The sequence below is a fragment of the Amblyomma mixtum genome, chromosome 2 (assembly GCF_055824585.1).
Source record: "Amblyomma mixtum isolate Tamu chromosome 2, ASM5582458v1, whole genome shotgun sequence".
Classification (NCBI taxonomy): domain Eukaryota; kingdom Metazoa; phylum Arthropoda; class Arachnida; order Ixodida; family Ixodidae; genus Amblyomma; species Amblyomma mixtum.
In genome coordinates, this window is record NC_143013.1 from 154,841,218 (window position 1) to 154,868,958 (window position 27,741).

General features: G+C 47.7%; 1 pseudogene; it reads right to left on the reverse strand.

The window, feature by feature from the left end:
• Positions 1-25,669, reverse strand: part of LOC149361334 (uncharacterized) — a 41,376-nt pseudogene extending 15,707 nt beyond the window's left edge.
• Positions 25,670-27,741: the final 2,072 nt, after the last annotated feature.

Below are 27,741 nucleotides of genomic sequence, written 5' to 3' on the forward strand. Positions count from 1 at the left end.
ACACTGTTCAAAAAGGTGTCTAGGCATCTTAGCTGACGCTAAAGAGGCACTCATCGTCTTAGCAGCAAGCGTGGGGGCTGTTGTGCTGGCGCCCATATTCCGCTGGCATCTCTGGAAACCAGACTATGCACCCGTCGTCGCGCAAAGCAAGCCCAGACTCTCATCGGACATGTCGCGGCTGGCAGCGTGAATCATCCCACCTCGCCGGCGCGGACCCTTCCTGCTCCTCCTCCTCCTGCTCACCGTCGGTTCCAACTCCTACGACGCTTCTCCGGCCGCCCTTTCCAGTCTGCAAGCCTTTAATGGCCAGGCCCCACTCGACCATTCGTCCAATTTCAACGGTGGCCTGTGCCGTGACCTGATTGGAGGGTTTGAACGGCTGGCTGCCGCAACGGACACCGGCGGCTATAGAGACGGAGCCGCGCTGCGCCCGAGCAGCAGACGGTCAGCAGAAGAGCCATCACGCCGGTGCTACGCTCGCCGCCGGACGATGCCCTTCTTTGTGCTAGCCCGTGGTGCTCTTGGCCCTTGTATCTACCATGCCAAAGCGCTTGTACATGTTGTACATAAACTTCATTTCACACTTCAGCAGGACACATGGGCGCAATTAAAGACACGGACATGGAAGTAGACAGCGACGAGCGCTTCCCACAAGATCCCAGAACTTCCCACAACATCAAGAAAGTGGCCAAGAAGTAAGGAATAGAAGTAGTTTTTTCTGCTCCGCGAAAGCTGTCCGGCCTGTGTGCACGCATAAGAAGAAAAGAAGAACTGCAAGAGTGTGGCGTAAAACACCGTAAGCCCCACGTAACCTGCAAAAAAGGAGTTGTTTATGAGTTCCCGCTCACTTGCGGGAAGGTTTACGTTGGGCAAACAGGACGTTGCCTCAGCCAGCGCCTTCTGGAGCACAAGAACTCTTTAAAGAAAACAGGCACCCATCTCCTGTACCATTGCCAAGTATGGACCAGGAAGAATAAGGTCGCGTGTTATCGGACTGTAAAGTATTGTTGAGAAGCTACGATCAGATTGAGCGGGAACTGGTGTAAGCCTATTACATTAGAAAAAAAGGATATAACTACATCAGAGATTCATCTGTGATACTTCGCGACCTGAAATGGTTTTCTTAGATTTCTGTATTCGCCTGCTTTTAGGTTTCATTTGGTGTTATCTGGTACTCACGTGCTTGTGATTCGCACAGTGGCGCTTAGGTAAAGCGAAGGTATATTAAGGGTCTACGTCGAATAAAAAAAAAGCGCTCGTCCCTGTCTACTTCCATGTCCGTGTCTTTTGTTGCGCCCCTGTGTCCTCCTCAAAAGTTATGAACCAACACGCCCAAATACAAGTACTTCTGAGTCCTTTGACTCACCGTCGCCTCGACCGTTTCTTGGCTCGGAGTCCCACAACCAATGGCGGAGGAAGCGCTGGGATGCCCAAATCCCAACAGTGGTGGCAGCGGTGGGATCGACCGGCGTCAATTACCTCGGCGCGGTGAGTGCCTGATGTTTTCCCCTAAGTTCGCCAGACTGCTCTAGCACACGTGATTGTATCTGGGCTGTGTGTTGCACTGGTGAGAGATTTGCTGTTTCGAGCCAAGTCGGAGTGCTTTGAAACGAAAGCTGGTGCAGAGGGAGTAAACAAGGTGGTTTTGGAAAGAATTACTTGCGCTTGTCATGCTAGTAGCTCTATAGCAGTGAACCGCAAGGGAATTCAAAAAGGGCAAGCTGGAAGAGACTATTGTGCACGATGGAGAACCTTAAAGTGAAGGAACTCGTCGAAATTTGGGAAGAGCTAGGCCTTACCGTAGGCCGTGCGAAACGAAAGCATGCGATTCTCGAGATCGTACGGAAGGAGGGCGTAACGGCTGAAGAAGCCAATGAGACCTTGGCTGAGATCAATGAACGCCGTGAGAGCGAAGACGCAGAGCGAGAGCGACAAGACCGCCTTCAGCGGGAAGAGGCAGAGCGACAGGAACTCCGAGAGATTGGAAAAATAAAAGAGTTGGAGCTGCGGAAAAGTTCGCCGGCGCCAAGCGTAGCATCAATGACAGTGCAGGCTAACGGAAAAAGAATCCGAAACCAACTGCCGCCGTTCGTAATCGGCGATTACATGGCAAAGTATCTCGGAAAATTTGAGCATGTCTGCGAGAGGAATGTCATTAAGCGAGAACTGTGGGCACAGAATTTACTAGCTCTGCTTCGCGGGGAAGCATCTTACGTGATAATGCGTTTGTCGAAGAAGGCTTTCGAGGTCTAAGAAGAGATCAAAGAGGCCCTGTTGAGGAAATATAAGCTGTCACCTGACGCATTCCGGCAAAGGTTCCGGTTCGCGAAAAAAGGCAGTGAGTCGCACATTGACTTTGCGTTTAAGCTGAAAGCCGACCTGAAGGGCGAGGAAGTTTATGACGATCGTGATAAGGCGGTAGAGTGCATTGCGCTAGAGCAATTCTACCGCTGTATCCAGGACAATGTAAGGCTCTGGCTGCTGGATAGGCTTACTGAGGTTCAGCTCAACTAGGCAGCGGAGCTGGCTGAGGGATACTACACTCGCCGAAACTAGCACAGCATGGCATTACGCATCAAAAAGGCGGAAACAAAGGATGCTTCTCTAAGGAAGCCTGATCGAAGGAAACCGTTCGCGCGTCGCGATTTTCGAAAAGATGCGTCTGCTTTAAAGGAGGCTGAGGGCGAAGAACAAAAGGTGTTAAGGAAATGTGACGATGCTCCTAGGCAGCGCGCTGATGCCGCACGTGCGTTTGTGTCACGGAGGCCTTTGACATGCTACCACTGTAAAAAGGGAGGGCATATCGCGGCAAACTGTAGACAAAAGATTGTTTTTGCAACGATTCGGGAGACAGACAAAAATATGTGGTTGTTGGAGCCATATATGCAGGAGATTAGTGTGAACGGTAAGAGGTGCAAAGCCCTTCGAGACTCGGCGGCAACTATGGACGTTGTCCACCCGTCTTTAGTTTCTTCGAATGACTTTACAGGAGAATGCGCGTGAATAAAGAAAGTTGCCGAGGAGCAATGTGCTTGCTTACCGATCGCTAAAGTGACCATTGAGGGTCCCTTTGGTCAGCTTAACACCGAGGTGGCCATGTCTGGCGCCCTCCGTGAGCATTTCCCTTACCTCTTTTCGAACAGCTCAGAGCAGCTTCTGAGGGACAAAGGCAAATCGTTCTTTGCCGCTATGGCATGCATGGCCCTTACGCGATCTCAAGCGCGGAAGCTTTCGCAGAAACTTCACTTTGCACCGGAGAGTGAAACACCGCTTAGGGAAGCAGATGAGCATTGTAGCCTAGATACGGTGTCGGTAGAACCTCAAGTCGAGCACTCTCGGGGAAGCGGAGAACTAGGTGTTAACGAAACTGAAAACAGTTTCAAAACTAGTTGCAACGAGAAGGTAACAGTGGCTCGCTGAGCCATGCGGACTCCAAATTGACCCCAGCTTCTTTCAGTTGGCACGAGCTAACTCAGGTTGAAAGAACGACTTCGGGAACAGCAGGAAGATAGCTCGAAAAAAGCTTTGCTGGATAGTGCTAAAGGAGGAACAAAGAAAAAGAATATTTCATTTCACAAGAAAGCCGGCTTGTGGTACCGAAATTACGCTCACTCCCGTGGTCGTAAGTACGAACAGCTTTTGATCCCACAAAAGTATCGCCGTCAGGTATTGAAAATGGCGCACGAAAATGCGTGGGCAGGGCACCTCGGCTTGAAAAAGGACAAATCTAGGCTCGCCCAAGAGTACTGCTGGCCTTCTTGCTGGAAGGACATTGAAGGCTTTGTGCGCTCTTGAGACACTTGCCAGAGAGTAGGCAAGTCTACCGACAAGTGGCAGGCGCCTATGAAACTGGTGCCAATCCTAACTGAACCCTTCCGCCGGTTGGTAATTGACATTCTAGGGCCAGTGCCTGAGTCAAAGAACGGTTGTCGGTACACTCTGACTGCTCTGTGTTTCGCGACAAAATTTCCTGGAGCGATACCTCTGAAGGAGCTCAATTTTCCTCAGGTCGTGGACGCCCTTCTCTCAATTTTCGCTTGTGTGGGATTTCCTTCGGAAATTCAATGTTGCAATGGCAGTGTCCTTAGGAGCTGCCGAACCTCTACTTTTTTCGAAAGGTGCTGTATAAAGGTCATACACAGCTCGATCTATCACCCACAGTCCAACCCAGTAGAGCGAATGAACTCGGTGCTCAAAAGAATATTGCGAGCTCTTTGCTTTGAGCGCGAACGCCATTGGGAAGCCTGCGTGCCTGCAGCTATGTTCGCTTTACGATCCGCTCCGCACTAGAGAGGAGGCTTCAGCGCTGCGGAGCTTGTGTACGGCCGGAGCTTAAGAACACCGATGCGCATGGTGCGAGAGTCATGGGAAGGCGATGAAGAAGACCGAAACGTGGTCACGTGCGTCCTTAACCTACTTGAAAAGAACGGAAAAACGAAATATCTTGTCGAGAGACACATGAAGACAGCGCAAGAATTGTGAAAGAGTACTACGACAAGTCAGCAAAGAAGAGTACTTTCGAAGTGGGCAGCCAAGTAACGATACTGCGACCGTCTCAGAAAAATAAGCTTGAGGTCCAGTGGGAGGAGCCAGCCAACGTGGTATCGAAACTTTCTGATACCAACTACGGAGTTAAACTAGGCAGAAGGCCCAACAAAACCCATCATAGTAACCTGATGAAACCGCACACCAAGTGTCACGCTGTCGTAATTGTGATTTTGATTGGTTCGGACGAGAAAATTGCAGAAATCCTGACCTCTGCAGACATGAAGGAATGCGGTTCGGATGCACTGCTAGAACAGGTCAACCTAGAACCACGTCTAAGCGAAGCACAGAAGGAAGACTTGAGAACGATTGTTTCTGAGTTCGAAAAAGTGTATTCGGATCATCCCGGAAAGACGACGCTTACTCAGCACTATATCGAGTAAACGTGTGAAGAACCGATAAGTAGTCAGCCGTATCGCTGTTCGCCCGTACAGCAAGAAATCATTGCAGGTGAGATCAAGGGAATGTGCGACCTGGGAGTCATAGTACCGGGTGATAACGATTACACATCGACCTTGATACTAGTGCAAGTACCGGGAAAAGATCCCATACCGTGCATTGATTACCGGCGACTAAACGCGACAGCCCGGAATCAGACCTATTTATTTATTTATTTATTTATGTACATACTGCAGACCATGGTTAGGTCCAAGCAGGACGGGCACTGTACAGAATGAGTAAATCAGAAAAATCACATGGCAACAAAAAGTGGCATGGCGAAAAAAAAAAGAAAAAGAAACATGCATACAATTACAAAGCATGGCTGATGTCAAATATGTCAGTGTTGGTCCGTGTGGGGCAGAGAGTTCCAGTCCGCTATTGTGCGCGGAAAAAAAAGAAAATTTGAACAGATTTGTGCGTGCGAAATATGGTGCTAACATGCTGGTGTGATAGTGGCGTGTGCTTCTTGCGGGCTGAAGGAAAAGATATAATGACGGGTCAAGTCCCAACTTACGGTTGAGCAAGAGGGAAAGAAAATCTAAACGAGTACCTTGTCGACGACACTCAAGGCGGGGATTACAATGAAATTGCATTATTTCGGAGGGTGAATCAGATGTGGAAAATTTAGAGAACACAAACCTAACTGCCTTCCTTTGTATTTTTTCAATCTTCTTTATGTTGGATGCCGTATGCGGATCCCAGACTACACACGCGTATTCGAGTTTTGGCCTCATCAAAGAGAGATAACTAAGAAGCTTTACATTGGGAGGGGAATTCCGAAGTTTATGTCTCAGGAAACATAGTTTTCTGAACGCAGATGAACAGATGTTGTTAATGAGGGCGTTCCATGACAGATCATGAGTGATTGTCACACCCAGGTACTTCACCGAAGGGACTTCCTTAAGCGGGGATGAACCAAGAATATGTGCATGTTTTATCGGATTTCTTTTACGAGTAATGCAGAGAGAAACAGTCTTCTCCGGATTTAAAGCCATTCCCCAACGACTGCACCAGTTCACTATATTAGTGAGGCTATTATTCAGGTCTATTTGATGACGAACACTGGAAATTTCGCGAAATAACAAACAGTCATCAGCATATAGTCTAATCTGAATATCGTTAATGTACAATATCGTTAATGTACAGTAGAAACAGTGAAGGCCCCAGGACGCTTTTTTGGGGCACACCAGATGTGACAGGAGGAGAGCCGGATTGTTGTTCACCAAGAGCAACGTATTGTTTTCGGTTATTCAAATAATCACTTATCCAAGAAAGAAGAATACGCGGGAGGCGAATGGAATGTAGTTTTAATATTAGGCTGCTGTGGGGGACTATGTCAAACGCCTTGCTAAAATCTAGAAAGATTGCATCAATCTGACCATTAATATCTAATACTGAGGCAAAGGAATGAACTACGGACACTAGCTGCGTCACGGTAGAGTAACCTTTCCGGAAACCGTGTTGGTGATTTGTTAGCACCGAATTACACTCTAAAAATTCGTTAATGCGGGTGGCGATAACATGCTCCATCATCTTGCAGCAAGACGAAAGTAGTGATGTAGGACGGTAGTTTCTTAATACGAGCCGGTCACCTTGTTTAAAAATGGGCACAATTCGGGCTGTCTTCCATTCACTTGGCACTTTCGCTGACAACAAAGAGGTGCGAAACATAATAACAAGAAACTTGGCAACAGATTCGGCATATTTACAGAGAAAAATGTGTGGAATATTGTCGGGGCCGGACGATGTTTCAGTTCTCAAATTTAGAAGCATTGAAAGCACACCTTCATAAGTAATAAAATTCGCTTCAGAGGGGTAGGCAGGTGCAGCATCAAGTGTGTATGGTTGTGACACCGTGAATACGCTGTGGAAGTATTCGTTGAAATGGTGAGCAATGGCCCTTTGATCATTTACCAACGTATCAGCAACTAATACTTCAGAACCCGGTTTCTTTGTGTCACTTATAGATCCCCAGAATTTGCTAGGGTCATTTTCTATGAAGTTTGGGAGAGATTTTTTGAAGTAGTAATCTTTTGATCTGCGTACTGCGCCCGCGAGTGCCTCTTTAAGCTCCGAGATCAGATCAGGTTGCACGTGTTTTTTTTCAGTCGTTTTATTTTGCGCTTCAGGTGAATAATGTCCCGATTCATCCAAGGCGTTTGCTTATGAACATTTTTGCGCTTTGTAGGCACAAAATTATATAGACAATAATGGCAGATTTCCTTGAATTTGGTCCAAAGTGCGCATGCGTCCGTTCCATCAAAATCTATAAGGCACGTTTCCAAGTGGTGTATTATGAGGGCATCATCAGCGCGCGTGTAATCTTTGAATGTACCTACTTGTTGCTGTTTGCGTACGCTGCGCGCGTGAAAAGGTATAGCAATGCTCACAAGATGATGGTCAGAAAGCCCTTGCTCAACCGATACAGTACAGTCACTGAGAGCACGAGGTACAAAAGCCAAATCTAATATAGAATCACGACTGCGGGATTCACGAGTCGGCTGGCGTACAATCTGGACCAAGTCACGTGTGAACATAATATTATAGACAGAATTCACAGGTTTCTTAGAGCCGATACATTCAAGGCGGTCCCAGTCAACACCTGGAAGATTCAGATCGCCGATCAGCAGTATTTTATTCTTAGTGTATTTTTACATACCGATTTGTAATTTGACTAGGTAATCATCATTTACGTCGGGGGGCCTATAAAGCGCATAAAAAAATGAAACCATGACCCCAGCATGACAACTTCAGACACAGGCATTCAAGATCGGGGACGTCTTCGATTAAGGCGGATTCAATTTGGTTTTTGACAATAACAGCTACACCGCCTCCCCTTGAGGGCCGGTCCTTTCTGAATACCTTGTATAAGGGCGGAAAAACGGCGTCATCACCTATATTATTATGTAGCCAAGTTTCTGTTATGACGCATACGTGGGGATCGTATTCGAGCAGTAAAATTTCAAATTCGTCCGCCTTATTTACAAGGCTTCGGGCATTAACATTGATTATTCTCAGCTGTTTCCCGGGCTTTGAAAGGGCCCTACTGTCGTGAATGCGCTTATTTTGTGCAACCAAATAGGTAGGAGAGCGGGCCAGTATGCCATTTGAGCTCAGTGGGGACCGGTTTTCGACTGCGCCCGAAGGCGAGTCCTGGGGCGAAGCGGTTCTTCTTCGCCGTTTTTTTTTTGTGATGGTACCTTCTCGTTTTTATCATCATCCCAGATGTATGCCTGACCATTTATGAATAGCCTGGTGAAGGACAAATATACTTTATCACCTTTATCACGGTTCGGCTTGGAACTGTCCCAGAGCTTTTTTCTAATACCTCTGACTTTGTGTGAAAAATCTTCACCAAGAGAAAGCGAGCTGTTTTTAAGTTTGAAAGCGTTTTTCATAATTTCACCCTTGCGTCGCGAATCCAGAGGCTTAAAGATAACTGGCTTGACTTTGTTCGGTGCTGGCCTTCCTAAGCGGTGAATTCGCTCTATGTCAACGTGGCTGTGTCCGAGCGTTTTTGCAATAATCGTTTCATTAATAGCGCTTTCCAGTGATTCTCTAGTCTCATCTTCCTGTTCTGGGAGGCCGTAAACAATTAGATTTGACCTCCTGCTACGATTTTCCAAGTCTTCAATCCTGTTCTCCAACACTACAACTAAGCGATTCAATGAAGCAAGCTGGTCATGGCAGGAGGCGACTTTAATTTCTAGCGCTGACAGGTCGTCTATTTTGTCTTCTATGTCGGTAAGTCTTTTTTCTTTTATGTCTTTTATATCTATTGCAATTTCTTTCAGTTGTTTCGCGATTTGGGACAGTTCGGGGCCCTGATTTAGTTCCACATCTCCGGCCAGTAACAGCAGTTCTTTGAGGAACAGAGCCACTTGGCAGCAGACACTTAGGCACGGCAGCACCAATAGGAAGGGGTCATTGGAACGAAAGCATTTTACGTAACATTTCCTCACCTGCGGAGTGAACACGAACGGGTTAGACACTTGCATCCTCATGGTGCCACCGTGCCCAGTGGCTGTGCTGCTTGTCGGAGGGCAATATATAGAGGGACAGCTCGGGGGCGTTGTCCACGGGTCATGCGCACATCCCACGGATCGTGTAGCCACCAAGTGGAAAATTGGCGCTGTCAGGATTCTGTGAAAGGCAGCCGCATCAGCAACAGGTGGGCTTGCGGGACCGATGAAAGCGCTCAGAAGCACGCCGAGCCACATCTGCGGAGTGAACACGAACGGGTTAGACACTTGCATCCTCATGGTGCCGCTGTGCCCAGTGGCTGTGCTGCTTGTCGGAGGGCAATATATAGAGGGACAGCTCGGGGGCGTTGTCCACGGGGCATGCGCACATCCCACGGATCGTGTAGCCACCAAGTGGAAAATTGGCGCTGTCAGGATTCTGTGAAAGGCAGCCGCATCAGCAACAGGCGGGCTTGCGGGACCGATGAAAGCGCTCAGAAGCACGCCGAGCCACATCTGCGGAGTGAACACGAACGGGTTAGACACTTGCATCCTCATGGTGCCGCTGTGCCCAGTGGCTGTGCTGCTTGTCGGAGGGCAATATATAGAGGGACAGCTCGGGGGCGTTGTCCACGGGGCATGCGCACATCCCACGGATCGTGTAGCCACCAAGTGGAAAATTGGCGCTGTCAGGATTCTGTGAAAGGCAGCCGCATCAGCAACAGGCGGGCTTGCGGGACCGATGAAAGCGCTCAGAAGCACGCCGAGCCACATCTGCGGAGTGAGCACGAACGGGTTAGACACTTGCATCCTCATGGTGCCGCTGTGCCCAGTGGCTGTGCTGCTTGTCGGAGGGCAATATATAGAGGGACAGCTCGGGGGCGTTGTCCACGGGGCATGCGCACATCCCACGGATCGTGTAGCCACCAAGTGGAAAATTGGCGCTGTCAGGATTCTGTGAAAGGCAGCCGCATCAGCAACAGGCGGGCTTGCGGGACCGATGAAAGCGCTCAGAAGCACGCCGAGCCACATCTGCGGAGTGAACACGAACGGGTTAGACACTTGCATCCTCATGGTGCCGCTGTGCCCAGTGGCTGTGCTGCTTGTCGGAGGGCAATATATAGAGGGACAGCTCGGGGGCGTTGTCCACGGGGCATGCGCACATCCCACGGATCGTGTAGCCACCAAGTGGAAAATTGGCGCGGTCAGGATTCTGTGAAAGGCAGCCGCATCAGCAACAGGCGGGCTTGCGGGACCGATGAAAGCGCTCAGAAGCACGCCGAGCCACATCTGCGGAGTGAACACGAACGGGTTAGACACTTGCATCCTCATGGTGCCGCTGTGCCCAGTGGCTGTGCTGCTTGTCGGAGGGCAATATATAGAGGGACAGCTCGGGGGCGTTGTCCACGGGGCATGCGCACATCCCACGGATCGTGTAGCCACCAAGTGGAAAATTGGCGCTGTCAGGATTCTGTGAAAGGCAGCCGCATCAGCAACAGGCGGGCTTGCGGGACCGATGAAAGCGCTCAGAAGCACGCCGAGCCACATCTGCGGAGTGAACACGAACGGGTTAGACACTTGCATCCTCATGGTGCCGCCGTGCCCAGTATTCAATATTCAATACCAATAGTATTCAATACCAAACCGCGAAGAAAAGGTGAAGACAGTGTCAAAGTCGAATTACAAATCCATACTAGACCTCGTGCGAGGCCATTGGCAAGTCCCCCTTACAGAGCGCCCAGCCGCTACGCCGCGTTCGTTTCCCCATTTGGAACGTTCCGCCCAGTCATGTTGAGTTTCGAACTCAAAAATGCGCCTATTGCTTCTCCAATCTAATGGACCACGTGCTCCATTGTCTGTCCGAGTACGCGCTCCTGTATCTCTACGATGTCGCCATCTTTTCTAACACATGAGAAGAACATGTAGATGACTTACGAGTCGCGCTAAGCAGAGTGAAAGATGCCGGCCTCACAGTTAAACCTGCTAAATGCCCGCTATGTTGCGCCGAAGTGACTTACCTAGGGCATGTGGTGGGGCTTGGCCGGCGTAGACGGTCAGAAATCAAGGTAGCCGCTGTCGTAAACTACCCCCGACCAACCACTAAGGCCGAGATAAGGGCCTTTTTACTCTTAGCTGGACATTACCAGCATTATGTAAGATTACTCCACGCTTGCCAGTCCTCTCACAGACGCGCTTCGAAAGTCGGAACCCGTGAAGGTGATATGGGACCAAAAAAAAGAGAACGCGTTTGAAATGCTGAAACAAGCCTTGAGCAAGGAGCCAGTTCTAAAGGACCCTGATTTTTCAAAAGGCTTCATAATTGAGTGTGATGCCAGTGATCGGGGCATGGGAGCTGTGTTATGCCAAGAGGATGAGGAGGGCAATGAAAGGGCAGTTTTGTACCTGAGCCGTAAGTTGACTTGCCATGAAGCGGCGTAAAGCACTTCTGAAAAAGAATGCGCCTGCCTGGTATGGGCCGTTCAGAAGCTCGTCTGCTACATCGCCGGTTCCAAGTTCGTAGTAGAAGCCGGACCACTGCCCACTAACTTGGTTAAATAATATGTCGTCTAAGAGCGGCCGCTTGCTGAGGTGGAATAGGTCGGCACACTCACTCATGAGTGCACTCATATCGCCTCGCTCACACTCACACTCACACTCACGTCTGTGTGTGTGAGCGAGTAGTCGTGAGTGTGAGTGGACGTGGGTGTGAGTGGACGTGAGTGTGAGTGCGAGTGAGTGGATATTATTGTGGGTGGCCATTAGTGTGAGTGCTAGTCAGTGGTCATGGGTGTGAGTGGACGTGACTGTGAGTTCGAGTCAGTGGATGCCAGCATAGGTGGCCATGAGTGTGAGTGTGAGTGAAAGGATGAGGGTGTAAGTAGATTAGCGTGATTAGAGGTGAGTGGACATGAGTGGCAATAAGAGGACGTGAGTGGACATGAGTGGCAATGAGTGGCTGTGAGTAGACGTGAGTGGCTGTTATTGGGTGTGAGTGGCGGGTGGTCACGGCAGCGAAGTCGGTCGCGTATTTTCATGTTGTCGGCAGCTGAGGGAAGCAACACTTCACTACTGAGGGCGTTCGAGGCAGCATAAGGCATCATGCCGGTGTTTTTTGGGCAACCGGAACAGAGGATTCCGCTGTCATGGGAGCGTCGATCTTACGTTTGCTTTTCTAGTTCACTGTTGTCACGGGCGCAGGCCCTTCGCGGAAGCAATGAGCCGCTATGAGTTCTGTGAGATCCTTTACCGAATTTCGCGTTACCAGTCCTGAAAATATAGACAAATGTATCTTGTCACGCTCCCCGCACGGCTCGATTTTATATAGACAAGAGTTGCAATGCTTACTGCTTAAACAACTACTGTCCGCTTCTCGGTTATAACTACCGTAAAATGGGATCTCGAGTGCTGCAGTGGACTCAGATTTTTTTCTGTTCCCAGGTGTGCGCATTGCAGAGCACTGCTCTGGCCATAATTTGTTGATTGGGCCAGACCCACACGAAAACCTGACCTACTTGGCCCAGCTCTTGAACTGCATCTCGACTCAAGCCCAGAAACGCTTTTCGGTAACGCCGTGCGCTTTTCGGTAACGCCAGAAAATTCCTGTTTTATCACGTACTTGAAGAAGCTCAGCGTCGCAAATCAAGCATGCGATTTTTATGTTTTGTACGCATACATCACTACCGCAAGATAGTATCTCGAGTGTGTAATGCCTTTGACGCCCAAAGAGATATCCAAGCTAACATTGCGACAACTGGGGAGAGCTGGTATTTCATTTTTTGCGCTGTAGTAGAAATGCGCTGAGTATAACAAGAACAGCACGAGACAGGACTGGATGAGCGCATCGTCCAGTCCTGTCTCGTGCTGTTCTTTTTATACTCAGCGCATTTCTACTGCAGCTCAAAAAGAGATATCCAAAATAGCATTATTTTATGTTTTAATTTGCGCCAGAAATGATTGTTTCGTGCCGATAGTGATAGTGATGTTCACGGTGCTGTGAACTGTTTAACGATTCGAGGTTCGCGATAGAGGAAAACCAATTGAGTTTATTTTCTCTCTGCCCTGCCCACAACGGCAGAGAAGGGGTCCCCAGTAGCACAAGATGGCGGGCCCTTGCGGGTCCGATATGGGCAATGAGGGCTGGCGGCTGCCCGCAATAAACCCACATGGGTCCCCCGTGGGTGCGGTGCTGGCTCAAAACGCTTCGGCTGCCCACTTCGTGCCTGAATGGGACCCTCGTCCGCTAAGCATGGGCTTAAACAGACTGGGCAGCCAATTTAGGTCCCACCGCGGATAAACGCGGGCAAAAGTCCGGGCTCTATCATAGTGAAGTGTGGGCAGCCCCTTTTAGGGCTGCCCACGCAGCACCCTGACGGATCCAAGGTGGCTGGGTGTGGGCAAACATCCAGTATTCCCGCCTGCAGCCTACAAGGGTCCGGCGTAGGAAATACATGGGCTGCGCATGGGCACATCTGTCGTTCCCACATCTCCCCCACCTCTATCCTACATATCGGATATAGAAGGGCTAAGAGTGGGCTACGCATTGGCAAAACATGCAGTGTGTGCATGGATGACCCGGGCTACATGACGGTGAAGTGTGGGCAACCCCAATAGGGGCTGCCCACGCAGCGCCCTGACGGATCCAAGGTGGCTGGGTGTGGGCAAACACCCAGTATTCCCACCTGCAGCCTACAAGGGTCCGGCGTAGGAAATACATGGGCTGCGCATGGGCACATCTGTCGTTCCCACATCTTCCCCACCTCTATCCTACATATCGGATATAGAAGGGCTAAGTGTGGGCTACGCATTGGCAAAACATGCAGTGTGTGCATGGATGACCCGGGCTACATGACGGTGAAGTGTGGGCAACCCCAATAGGGGCTGCCCACGCAGTGCCCTGACGGATCCAAGGTGGCTGGGTGTGGGCAAACACCCAGTATTCCCACCTGCAGCCTACAAGGGTCCGGCGTAGGAAATACATGGGCTGCGCATGGGCACATCTGTCGCTCCCACATCTTCCCCACCTCTATCCTACATATCGGATATAGAAGGGCTAAGTGTGGGCTACGCATTGGCAAAACATGCAGTGTGCACATGTGCATGAAAGACCCGGGCTACATGACGGTGAAGTGCGGGTAACCCCAATTGGGGCTTCCCGTGCATCACCATTACAATGCTGTGGAAACAGCTAGTATATTTCTGCCTGCAGCCTTCATAAGTCCTGTGTAGATTACTCTGGACTAGGAACATCACATGCAATTTTAGCAATCATTGCCCGGGCGACACCTATCGAAATATATAGTCCCACGTACATTAATTTGCTGTATGCCGGAAGCGTTGACATTATCACATTTAGCCTGGCTGCGTATTCTGCGTCGCATGTAAAAGCTGCGTGGGTGCTAGTGGAGCATGGGCGCATGAAAGATAATGCAAGTCACGCAGTGGAGAAGTGCAGGCTCAGTATACGGGCTGCTCACTTGATCAGCATGTCAATAAAACCAAGACAGTTGTGGGCAAATAGCTAGCATTCCCATGTTCAATCTAAATAGATCTGATATAGAATGAAACTTGTAATTTAAGTTACGTGCACTCCAGAATGAAAAGGAAAGGTAGACGAATTCCGGCTGCCAGCAACAACTGCGCCGGTCCAATAGACCTCTTCCGGCCTGTCATCTGCGCACTGTGTGTCTGGCCCGATGAACAAAAGATGCCGCGCACCAACGGGGCTATATAAGGCTATAATCACAAGAAGAATGGCTCCAACACATAGCGATTGGCATTTCTAATTGGGAAAAGAAAGTGGTCAGGGGAGCGATCGTCCCAAGCAAAACCTGTTCAGAATTAAGCGAAAGTGGATGGTTTTACCCAGTGGGAACGCCCCTTTGATGTCACGTACGAGGGAGAGGTCTATTGCATTAGCTTTACGCAGGGCATGCAGAGTTCACATTCCATCAAGCCTGCCGTTATCACAATCACTGCACATCAAATGAGCAAATAACAGATGAATAGATGAAGATAGCGTGCTACCTGTCGTGGCACAGAAAATCCCTATCATATAGGTTACCCTCCAAGCCGCTAGCAATGCCTCATGATAGGTGGCAGTTACTTTTAGCAGTTAAAACTTAGAAGATATCGGCCATAAGTGCATTAGGTAGGTCAAGGACATACTTAGTTGCATGGGTTGCAGCACTGTATTATGGTACTTGTACATGCCACATTCGCAAGCCGCAATCAATGGTTTTGAGGGCTAGCATAGATAGCTAGTATCTAAGGGTCTAACAAACTGCTTTTCATTTTCATTTCATTACCCTACCTAACCCTGCCTAAAACAATTTAGTCATGCTCACTTCACTGTAATGGAGTGTTTTTGAATCCGCCAAAAAGTTTGTCGTAAGTTTTGAAATGGGTTAAACCCACAAGGCAACAAAAAAATTCTTCCTATTAAGAGACCACACCACAGAACTGAACATTGATATGAAACTAACTGCTTGAGGTGCTTAAAGAATGATGTTGGATGCAGGAACAATGACTACAAATGCATGAATATTGCAACCTCACAGTGGTGAAAGTTCGAGTAGTAATGAACCGAACTGGAGGTGTTGAAACGGCTCATTCCTGCTTGTCTGCTCTTTCACTTCAAGGCGTCCTTGTCTGTAGTTGAGTAAAGCCATGGAATTCATTAAATATTTGGGAATAATGCTGCAGTTAAATACACTGTAAGCACTGGTTCCAAAAATTCAGCCTGGGAGATCTGCCTTTGTTATGCACACTACAGTCATCGGGCATATATGTGTTGGATAATAAGGCATTAATGGCAGCCATAGACAAGGACAGCAGGCAATTATATGGTGAGCTGGCCATACATTTTCAGGCTTCCAGTGAAACCATCAAAAGCATTCTAGCTCAGCAAGAGGGTACCCCACCCACAGTAGGATGCCAACAGGCAACAACGAGTGATAACTACACCTGTTAGCTGTAATTTTTCTGGCACTGCAGTTCATTGATTGTGGGCTCAATAGTGATGAAAAGTGCTTCCTGTATGAAATTCCGAAGCATGCCTGATAATGACTGTCACCTTGAGATCTCTGTGCTGTACACCTTGTTAAAGATTCTGCGTCAGTAAGGCACTTCAAAGACATCTTCACGGCACGACGGTGGGGGGTCACCCACTGCGTCCGAGGGAAGGGGCATCAGCTCGCTCCAAGGTCACTTGGGAAGCTCCCCCGACTCCCCCGCCGGAAAGCGGAGTGCGTGTGTGTGGCAGTGGTTTGTGCTTCAGGGCCGACGGGCAGAGGGGACGATTGCTTTGTCGGTGACGGCGAAAGACAGACACTCAGCGACCCCGGAGAAGCGAGCCTCTCGTTTTCGACGCTCTCCAGCCAGTGTTCTTTTTTTGGTGTAGTTGCAAATAAATTCTCGTTCGTTGTTGTTAAAGTATTTCAGTCTTCCGTAAGTCATTGGAAAACGAACACAGCTAGAGAATTCTACACTGTCTCAAGAGCTCCATTTCTTTGTCATTGCTTTATCTATGACTGCTGTTAAGGTGCAACATATATTAGTCATGCCCAACGTTCCTACACACACTGAAAATGCTTATCCAGCTCAGGAGGCAGTTATTTTCATATCAGTGTTAATTTTTTTAATGTGACAGCAAAACATCACTTCTGTTTGCTTACCTTATATATTTCGTGACGTTTACGGGCGCACCATGACTGCATAGAAGCGCAGTAAGAAGTGCCCAAAGCACCAAATTACAAAGGTGCCTTCAGGACCTTCCCAACTACGCATTAGTCTTCGAGGCATACCTTCCAGTGTTAGCCATACTTTACGACACTCGATAAGGCATCTCCGACTCAAAGTGTATACTAAGAAAGCCATTACATGTTCATGTCAGCAAACCTTATTAACAAAGCCGCCCGAAAACACAATACGGCCACTATTATTGCTGTGAAGCATACAAGAGAACATAATAAGTAACATAAAAAATCTATACCCATAACTCACACCACTTCACCATACATTATAGCAGTTCGAGGTAGCAGATGCTGGCAGTTACTTGCATGCCTTGCACATTGCGCTTGAGAACATTTAACATATTACTTAGTTTATTGCAACACATTACATGTACTATCAAGATTACATAACATTAAAAGTTTGAATTGAAAGATAATGCAGTGCTGGCAAAAGCAAGTAACCAAGACCCCACCAGCCTTTCTGCCTTCATCTTTTTTTCCTTGGAACATGTGCTCATGAAGCAGCACATATAGCAAGGAATAGCACAACCCCCAATCTCAACATTAATTAGCAGATAAGCCTATTTGCACATTACTCATCATTAGGACGGTTCCATTCTGCACAGTCATTTTTTCACTCCATCTGCTCATTCGTAAATTACTCATCAAGAGGGTTGCATTTTGCAGTCATTTTTTTTCACTACATTGGTTCATGTGTACTTCATTTTTTTACCAGAATACCAAAGTACCCAATAAGCACTGTGAGCATGTGCAACTGGAGGATTTCAGTTTTTGGAGCCACCTGGTTGTATGTATCTTTCTACAATGCTTGATGTGTACTTTGGGAGCCTCCAGAAAGCGGCGGCTGAGGGAGAGCTGAAGAAGGAGCTTTTAGCATTGGTCATTCAGAAATCCTTGTTGACAAAACAACAAAATGATAACAGCTGTTTCCCCCTTTCTTAACGGCTGCTGTCAGTACACAACGTACAGATTATACCTTGCTGCATACTTTCCTGACAATGATTTCATTTAGAAATATCTGTCTTTGCTATGGGTAGCCTGGTTCATACCATCGAGATTATGAGTAGAGGGCTGCCAAACTGTATAACTCAGATTATGTTACGACATGCAGGTCATGAGAAGAAAGGAAAGTAAAGAAAGAAAATAGTTATTTCTGGGGTTAATGACCCAAAGCAACACATGGGCTGTGAGGGACGCGGCAGTGGAAGACTCCAGATCAATTTAGGCCATTTCAGGTTTCTTTAACGTGCCACACTGGGACTTAAACCCCACTATTTACAATTTATTTCCTTTTTTTGCCTTCCTTGTTGTCATGGTCTCCGTACCATAGCATACATTAAAAGAAAAGGCCACGTAAAGGTTGCAACAAAAGAAAAGACTTTGTTACCACTGGCTGAGACAAGACGTTGAACTACTGGATGCAATAAAAATAATGCATAATTTCACTCACTGAGCTACATAGCACAGACATATGAGATTGGGCATTAAAAATCAAACCATGGGTGCGAGCACAACAAATGACGGCTGGCGACTGTTCGGAAACCATTGCTTACAACCATCTTTTTTACTGAATGTATACTTTGAAGCAAAGTCACATGAAGCAAAGGAATGTAGCAAGGGTGTAGGCTAGGTTATATGATCACTTTTCATGTTGTGCATAACTTTCTTTATTTCATTCATTCTTAAACGCATATTACACAAGAGGGGACTACAACTGGTGCAAATCCGTATTTAATATACGCAGGAACAGTGAGCACAGACACTACACACAATGAGATCTAAGAAAAAATTAACACACAAAAAGGCGTCACGAAGCAAGGCGAAAACACAGGAAAAAGTATATGCGGCAGTATACGCAGTTAAAAATCAATGAATGATTCATGGTAAGGCTAATGAAATATCCATGTTTCACAAATTACTTGCGATTGCTTCAAAAAACTATGTCATCTTGTAGGATTTTTCAGAGGGTTATCACGACTGGGAAAAAAGAAAAGTGTGGCACTTGATGCTGGCTATGGGGTGGCTGTGGCTAAGGTGACGGGATATTCTTATCAGTGGTTCCAGCAGTGGATCTCTCGTAGTTGGCAGTAGAGGAGGCTGTGCAGCAGGCTGAGCCAAGAGATCATGTGACACAACTCTAGTGTGGGGATATTGATGAAGCGCTTAAGTGCAGAGATGCTGATTTCTCTCGAGTGTTCTGAAGTGATAAAACAGGCTGCATGATGTTGGATGGCCTCGAGTTCCGAAATGCAGTATTTGCTTGAAATGAAGACTACAAGATGATGCGAAATCAAGTATGGGAATTATGAACATTTGATAAGCCAGTTTTGCACTTTGGGAGGCACCGATTTGAGGCTTTACTGGAGATAGCCTAAGACTTTAGAGGCATTTGAACATATTGCTTGTTATGTGGGTTATCCAAGACAGAGATGTCTGATGTAAATCAAGATATTGGTACAGTGTGGGAGCAACCGGGACCGAATTAATGTCGTATAAATGCTGAATTACAGTGCGCTTACGGGGGAATGCCAACATTGTGACCAGTTGCTCGTTGAATCTGTGAGTGAATGTGTAACTGCACTATGCAAGCTGGCTTTGAGTTGTACATTGGGACATTGCAAGCAGCAGATGCAGCAACTAAAGGAAGGGCTGCGTCAACAACTATGGCTGCTACAACCATGATGTGGAACCTTATGCTCCAACTACATGTGATGCTGCACGACAGGTTCATGTCTGGCCTACGAAGAGAGAACTTCCCGCAGTGCCTCTTCATTGAGTGTAAGCTGATGCTCTCGAAGGCTTAGGGCTTCATTGCTCATGCAGAGAAGGCTGCATAGCAGCAGCAAGTGATGAGTACTGAGCATGTGGACATTAACAAAGCAATCATTCACCAACACAGGCATTGGACGTGACTGCAATGCTCAGACAAAGCAAAGACAACACTGTTGCTTGGCACTGTGGTGATGCCCACAGCCTCAAGACGGAACATACCATGCCTGCAAGAAGGTCACATTGAGAGTTCCTGTATTTGAGAAAATTGGTAGGGTTTCAACATAGTTAAACAGAATAGACTTGCAAAAGCATATGTTCAGCCGATTGGCTGATGGTTTTGCTTAGCTGGATTGCTGGCACATCGGGCAACACTATTAGACTCAAGTTAAGCTCTGATTGAGGTCAACCTTATCTGATCAGTTCCCGCCGCCAATGGAAGTTGGTGAAGACAATGTTTTGCAATGCACAGCACAAGAGTACTCTGCAGTTTAACACGTGGCGTGCTCGGCTGCAGTGATAGCCTAGCTGATCTGTTCACACCGCCACGGGTTCGACTCCCAGTCGTGGATACAGATCTGATTTTTTTTTAACCTAACATGGCATCGCTGTTGCTAGGCAACGGCACAAGATCCAAAGATGACAAGATCCTCGGTCAGTGTTGATGAGCATACAAGTGCTTTCGCACTAATAAGAAAGTGGTCAAAAACAGCTACCTGTGCAACACCAACTTGGAGGCCTCTCGATCAGTGACTACACTTAGTCCCCGCACCAATGAGCATGTCCTACAGCCTCTTCTTGGCATGTTCGCCTTTTATGATAACAACGTGAAGAGAATGTATACAAAAGCAGCAAATTTACAAGAAATAGAGGTGGGAGGTGAAGAGGCAAAAGCTTTTCATGGGTTAAAACAGTTACTTTTGAAGCGTAGTGCTCGCAACACTACAGCGAGACCAAATGACTCCCGACTGCAACTAACACATCATTTTACAGTGTGGGTGCAGTGCTCCTGCAAGAGGACAACTCTGGCCGATAAGCATCTCTTGCTTATGCATTATAGCTTAGGCACAGCAGAGTGCAATTATGCTCGAGTTGACCATTAAGGCCTGGCTATCATATTTGCAGCAGATTACTTCACAGTTGCATTGAAAGATGCACACTTAGACACAAAAATCAGTGCCACAGATGTTCTCCCCAATTCTAGTGTAACTGTGCTCGAGTCTTTCAGCATATGATGATGATCTGATGCACCAAGTTTGAAAGAACCACCAGAATACAGATGTGTACAATAGGTTGCTCCTGTCAGATAGCAACGAGAAACCTCACATTCACAGAGAGATACTAATGTTCGAATTACTTCCACAACCACTTCTGACCGCAGATATTGTGGCTAGGCTTCTGCAAAAAAATGCAGCACATTCAAGGCCATATCTGACAACCAAAGAAGGTACAGCAGAGCAACCAAACGCAACAGCTTCAGTTCCTGCTGATGGAGAGTGACAGAACTTGCTATTTATTGAGGACACATCACTTGGAACTCGGGAGTAGAAATACTGAAAGCTGCATGAGATCAGGCTGCTTCACAGGTTCATGCAAGCTACCGTTGATTCTCTGCCAATTAAAGGAACACTGAGGAACAATTGAAGTTGGCTTGTATCGACAGAATAACAGCTCCTGATTATAAAAACGCCACTCATACTGACAACAAAGCTCTTGTAACATAGAAATGAGCAAGAACCAAAATACAGGCATCGCCGCCACAGGCCAAACTCGCAAGTACAAGCGTGATGACGTCATAGGACAAACCAGTGTTGCTAGAACCAATTATTCTAGCAACGCTAGGACACGAAAAGCCACGAATCAGTCAGGCGCAGCCAATGCATGCGTAAATCTCCTTGACGTCGCCAGATGGCGATACGTACTCGGCAGCTACGCGCGCGCCTGCAGCATCAGGACCAATCGCCGCCTGCTCACCGGCAGTAGGTGGGCTCCCAGTATTCCGTTAACGGTAACAATCTACACGGTATGCTAAAGGTGTCTGTTTGCGAGAACTTCGTTGACGACTTCTAGAATGGGATCCGTTGTAACGCTGGCAAAGTGCCGGTGAAAACGCAAACAAAGTGACGGTAGCGACGGCCGCAATAGCCAATAGATGCCTTCAACGTGCGGCTAGCGGTAGCTTTCTTTTCAGCTGCTGCTAGGCCGCACTGCTGGCCGCCAGAAATCATGGAGTCTGCGTTACGTCATGTGCACGTCATGTTTCACGTCACTTAGCCCGGTGTCGTCATAACAGAATCCCAAGTTTGAATCAGAGCGGCGGGAAAAGCTTTTTCAACTTCGAATCCATATTTCTTAGAAATAAATGCATCTCTCGCTGCCGGCCAAGTGGCAACAAAGCCATGAAATGCCGAACTATCGGATTTTGCTTTTTTAAAAAAATATTAATAGAGCTCTCCTCTCCTCACTGTCCCTTTAAGACCTGTGCACGAAGCTATTTGGGGTAGCAAGGTACACTTAGGTACGAAGAAGTTTTGCAAATTATGCCAGAGCAAACAGAATTACGCAGAAAAGATTCAAATTTCATTTTAGACTCCGCCATGAGTCGGTCACGGAGCCATGAATTCCATGACATACACTACCAGTACACTAGTTTGCTAGGCTTGTGGAAAGGCATACAGTTGACGCCGATGGATGCTTTTACCAAGTGGCTGCAGGTTCAAAGAGTACTTCAATATGAGCAGCAGTCATTGATGTACTGCGCTCACTATTTACAACCTTGGAATTCTACACAAGGTGGCGTCATACAACAGGGTGGCATTTGTGTCAACTGAGGTAGAGACATCATTCCCGTAGCTTTGCGCCCAAGCCGCCCTCCTGCCAACAGACGAGCTGAACAGAATATAGGCGAGTTGAAGAAAGCTCTAGCATGAGAATAACATGAACCAACAAACATCACAGCGACATGATTCTCGAACTGGCAGCACAAAACAGTCTACCAAACAACAGGAGCAAGTGTCAGCCTTGAAAAGGCTACTTTCTTCCATGAAATGCCTTAACACTGCGACCACACATTGCCTCCAATGGCATCACCTGCCGCGGTGGCTCAGTGGTAAGGCGCTCGTCTACCGAGCCGGAGTACCCGGGTTCGAACGCGACCGCGGTGGCCGCGTTTCGATGGAGGCGAAACGCAAGAGGCGCCCGTGTGTTGTGCGATGTCAGTGCACGTTAAAGATCCCCAGGTGGTCGAAATTATTCCGGAGACCTCCACTACGGCATCTCTTTCTTTCTTCTTTCACTCCTACCTTCCTCCCTTCCCTTACGACAACCGTGCCGCCGAGATATGTGAGACAGATACTGCGCCATTTCCTTTCCTCAAAAATCAATTTACCAATTTTATCACCGCTCACAGAAGAAAATCTATGAAAGAGCCACCAGCTAGATGCAAGTGGGAAGGCCAAGGCCCAACAGTTTCTTCCAAGGGCAAAGCACATGTCTGCAACCGTATGTAGCAAGGCCAGTGGGCCAAAATTCATGTTGGTTCAATGTGCTGAGAAGCTCGTGCAGCATTACTTGCATCACATAAATGCCATCAGAGCTAAGCAGCAAGACAAAGGGCATCGTGAACCCTTGCATGTGATACTGAGCAAGGCAAGCTAATTGATGTGCAAACATGCCGCTGGCACATCACAGGAGCAAGGCATACCAGGGCTGCATGTACTGAAACCAATGAGATACCGAGCCCCTGTTTAAGAGAGGAGGGGAGTCATTTCCAAGATTATGAGAACGTTTTGCAACATTTTGTCTCCACTATCATCAGAGTAGGTCATCAGGAAGGTGCACGCAAGTAGCCATAGTCTTTGAACAGAACCATAAACGTGGGGTTTGCTGCCTCTACCATTTATGATGGAGAGTAATTACAACATTTAAAAATATACAACCATCATAGAGAGAAAATAAGACACTTAAAATTACACTTCTACCAATCATAATGAAGGAGCAAAAATACAACACTCGAAATGCATTCCTACTAACTACATTTCTGCTCGCTATGAAGAAGAGAATATTCATGCACATCTACCGTGATATGCTTGTAGCTATCATGGAGAGGGAATAGTCCTCAAAAATAAGCTTTAACTAAGCATGGCAAGCTAACTCAAAAAGGATAACAATGATCCACTTCTACTCATTTTGATGAAAGAGGGGCAATACAACAAATCCAGACTTCCACAGAATTTTCACACATTTGGACTGAAAGCACTCCACAGGCCACATCCTCATATGAGGTGAAGCATTGTCTGTGCGGAAAATCTGTAACTTTTCAGACAAAAGTGGAAGAGAGAAGAAGCTCCTGGAATGAAGGTGCTCATGGCCAAAAATAAATTGTGGAGTCAGCTTTGTCACACTGATAATGTGGCCATTGCTTAATAAACAGCATGAGTCTTTCTCCACACCAGCTTTCAAAGAAGATACATCTGTTGGCAGCACTCTCAATGGCGATTCTCTGGGTGAATTACCCAACTCTGATAGCCTCCGGCTCACCTATTCGAGAGGCTTTCTGTTGCTGCGCAGCAATCTCTTAATTTGCCCCAAGCAGTTTTCGAATGGAAAGGCACTGGCATTGTCCAGTGGTCCATAAATCAGACAGTCATCAGCAATGTGGCACTTGATGTGTACATTGTACACCAGAAACTCTGGTCCATATATCTTTCCAGATTGTCGTGCAAAATATTGCAGCAAGTCTGAAGCAAACCTGTTCATTTCTGTGCAAAGGTTGGCACTGAGAAGAATTTGAACAGCCACATGCAGACATAGAAAGTGCTTGTAACGGTCATCTGTTAGCAAATCCCTTAACAGCACAGGACCAGTGTAAAGGAGAAAGGACCGAAATTCCACTGCCTTCCACCGATCCAGTTCATCCAGGGTTCTAGGCTGGCGAGCAAATTCTGATGGCAGGCTAGTTTCCTCAAGTCTTGCACTCAGAATGCTACGCTGCTGTGCACTGAGGCGATAAGGTAGCGGTCCAGACACCCAAGTCTGTAGCAATTTCCGGGTGACTCCCAAACACACCGTATGCATGTAGTCCAACGGAAAGTGCTTGATCATGTCGACACGTAGTTGAAGCAGCGGACTTGTGGCATGGTGATGGCCTGCTTCAGCCTTTCTGCGGAAAGAGTCATCCGTGCGGCTTGCAAAAGCAGCACACACTGGAAATGTTTGTCTCCGCTCAATCCTTTCACCTTTCTGAGTGCAGCGATCGCATCCATAAAAGCCAGTATGTCCCTTTACGCACTTGACATAAGAGCGTGCCGGGGCATCGCATATTACAGCAGCGAGAGAAACACTGTGACGCACGCCCTTGATGACCATGCCAGAGGCCTCCAGGCTTTTCATTTCATCCAGAAATGGCCTAAAAAACTGTTCAACATTGGCTGGCTTCTTTTTCCCACAGTGAATGGTGACAACGAAGGGCCTACTGTCAACTGCATTAGCCACGGCGCAGAGCAGGACCCAGAAGCTCACTGAAGAACTTTTGAATATGGGTAGTCCATCGACGTTGATGTGGAGGTCCACGTTGGCGCCCGCAGGATCCCGAACACCTTTTCCAACTCTTTCAGCCACTTGACATCCAAGGCCAAAATGCACACTGTTGTTCTGCACATTCACTTTCCGCTCGCTCTTCAGTAAAGTGCGAGCGTCACGAGGCACTGAATGACCTAGTCGGCGCAAAAGCAAGCACAGGTCGTTAATGGCCACATGTGAAAGACAGTGCTTTCGTGCTATGTCCTCTAGCTCTCGAGCCGCATCTATCACCGAGGGCATTGCTTCTGTACTGGTGGTCATCGAATGCCCCTCAAATGCTTGGTGGTCGCGGTCATCTGACTGATCCTCGGATAACGACGAACCCTCAGCAGCGTCCAAGCATTCTTCAGAAGTAGTGGATTCTGAGTCCTCAGAAGTAGTGGATTCTGAGTCCTCATAAAGATTGGGTGGCATATGTGGAGAGCTGAGCCGTCCTGTCGATGCCTCCAAGCATTCCCGAGGCCTCTTGCCTCTCTCTGCACTTTCAGCACTCATAACGCGGCCTTCGCGTGTCGTCGTTGGAGACCCATGACGTTCGTCCTCAACGGCGAAAGAAACTTCCCGGAAAAATTCGTCAACTTCACAGTTGAGCCGTCGATACTTTTGCCACTTACTGGTCATGGCGGGCAACTGAAGAGCGCATTAATTCACTTATGAAGGGCTATCGCTAATGGTTTTCAAGTTCCAAGCAGCCTGAAGAATTCTAGCGCACGTATGATTGCTGCACTTCGCGGCACGGAGGAAGGAAACACTCTGCTACACGGGCGTTTTGACTGCCTTCCAACCGAATGTCATTCGTCTCGACTGCCGAACTAACACTGCTTCACGACGTTTTTCAACGGCATTCGGTTCAGACGACATTCCAGTCGACGGAGCTACGCGGAGACATTCCAGATTTCGGAATGCCTTCGAAACGCGAAGCCAGCCCGAACCGACCAATAGCCGTCGCCGCTGCCGTCGCTTCGACCGCCCAAAGTCGCGCGACTGCTTTCGCTTCCGGGGCTGTTCATTTAGATACCCGCTGCTCTCTTTTTAAGGCGAAAGCCTTTAGTGCCTCATACTGTCGTTAGCAGACGCGTCGGCAGGAGTGTCGACAGACGCGTCGGCAGGAGTGTCGGCAGACGCGTCGGCAGGAGTGCCGGCAGGAGTGTCGACAGACGCGTCGGCAGATTCGTCCGCCTTTCGGTGTCACTGCTTAAAAGGCTCAAGGTTCCAGCATGAATAAAGGCGTATCTAGTGAATGCATGAGATTCGTAAATAAAATAAACGGAGTAAAGTCAAGGAAAGGAAAATAAAAATACGGAAATAAACAAAAATAAAAGCAAAATAAAAATAAGATGTGGAAATAAAAATAAAAAAAAAACAATAAAATTAAGAAAAGGAGCAGAAAATAAAAAAAAATAAAATATGAAAAACAAAAAGTAAATAAAAACAAACAGTGGCCAGGAAACGCTTTCGCCTTGCAGCATAGAGAGCCAATTGCCCCCTGAATTTTTTTCAACTGTTTGTTTAGCAAATAGCTCGTGTTCTGTCTAAGGGAGTGCTTGAAGATATTACACCAATGAACATTTACCGCGTCAACTTTAAATTTCCCCAGGAGTGCGCCGATGAGAACGACTGCAGTCATTGTTTACATCGCTGCGTACGAACAGCTAGTGCTCGTTTTCGTGACATAAAACGCAATCTACTCTTTAGTTCTATTAAAAAATCTGTTTTCTTTTTTACCTGTTGTACCCGTGCTTGTTTACGCAGTGCGACAATGTGTGGGAAGCGATGATGCGATCGCACGCCTGAGGCGGGTTGTTGACAGCCGGGTTGTTGACATCGCGTAGGATCGGCGCTTCTCTCTTCTTGTCCCGGCTACCTCCGACGTGGCCAGCATTTTATTTTAGACTACTTTCTCCAGAAGTATGTTTGGCGACCGTTCGCTTTAACTGAAAAGGCCTAACTTGTTATCCACAAGCTAGCGACGGCTACGACTGCTGCTGGCCGTAAAGCACGGCTCGGCACTCTTGGTCACACCGGCGTTTCCCGTTCATCATATGCGTGCCCTGCGATGTAAGCAATAGTTTAGTTCAGGTCACTGTTGCCAAAACTACACTCGGTGACCGTTTGTATTCGCTAAAGCTTGTGATTCGCTCTTCACAACCGCCGATTCAGCCCTGCGGACTCGCTAGGCCTAGTCGTCACGGAAGGGAAGGGAGTCGTCGTCGTCTGAAATTAATTTGGCAAGCGCTTATCGCTGGTGAGTTTTCAGATGTGCACATTTCAAATATATAGCCGTTCGTTTCGCTCATTTAGAAGCGCGAACATATTCACATCGTCGCCTCATCACCGTGCTTTCGCTCAGCCGCCGACAAGGCTGACCATCCGCCGAACGGGTTCGTCGGTGTCGTTGGCCTGAAAAACTTGTCCCATTAAATAATATTATAGTAAGCCAGATATTTCACTATTATCACATGCTGCTGTCGAGCGTGATATATAGCGTCGTTGTCGGACTAGTGTGACCGTCGCTTTCGATTCGAATTTGGAAAGTGTCGTGTAGCACCGCGGGAGTCCGTCGGGTCCGAATGTCATTCCAATCCTCGAATGTCATTCGACTCAGATGTTATTCGAACGTTCCCGTGTAGCCCAGGTGCGCAGTTGCGCGAAAGTCGGCGGAAATAGTTGTTGACCTTACAAAAGGTGGCTTT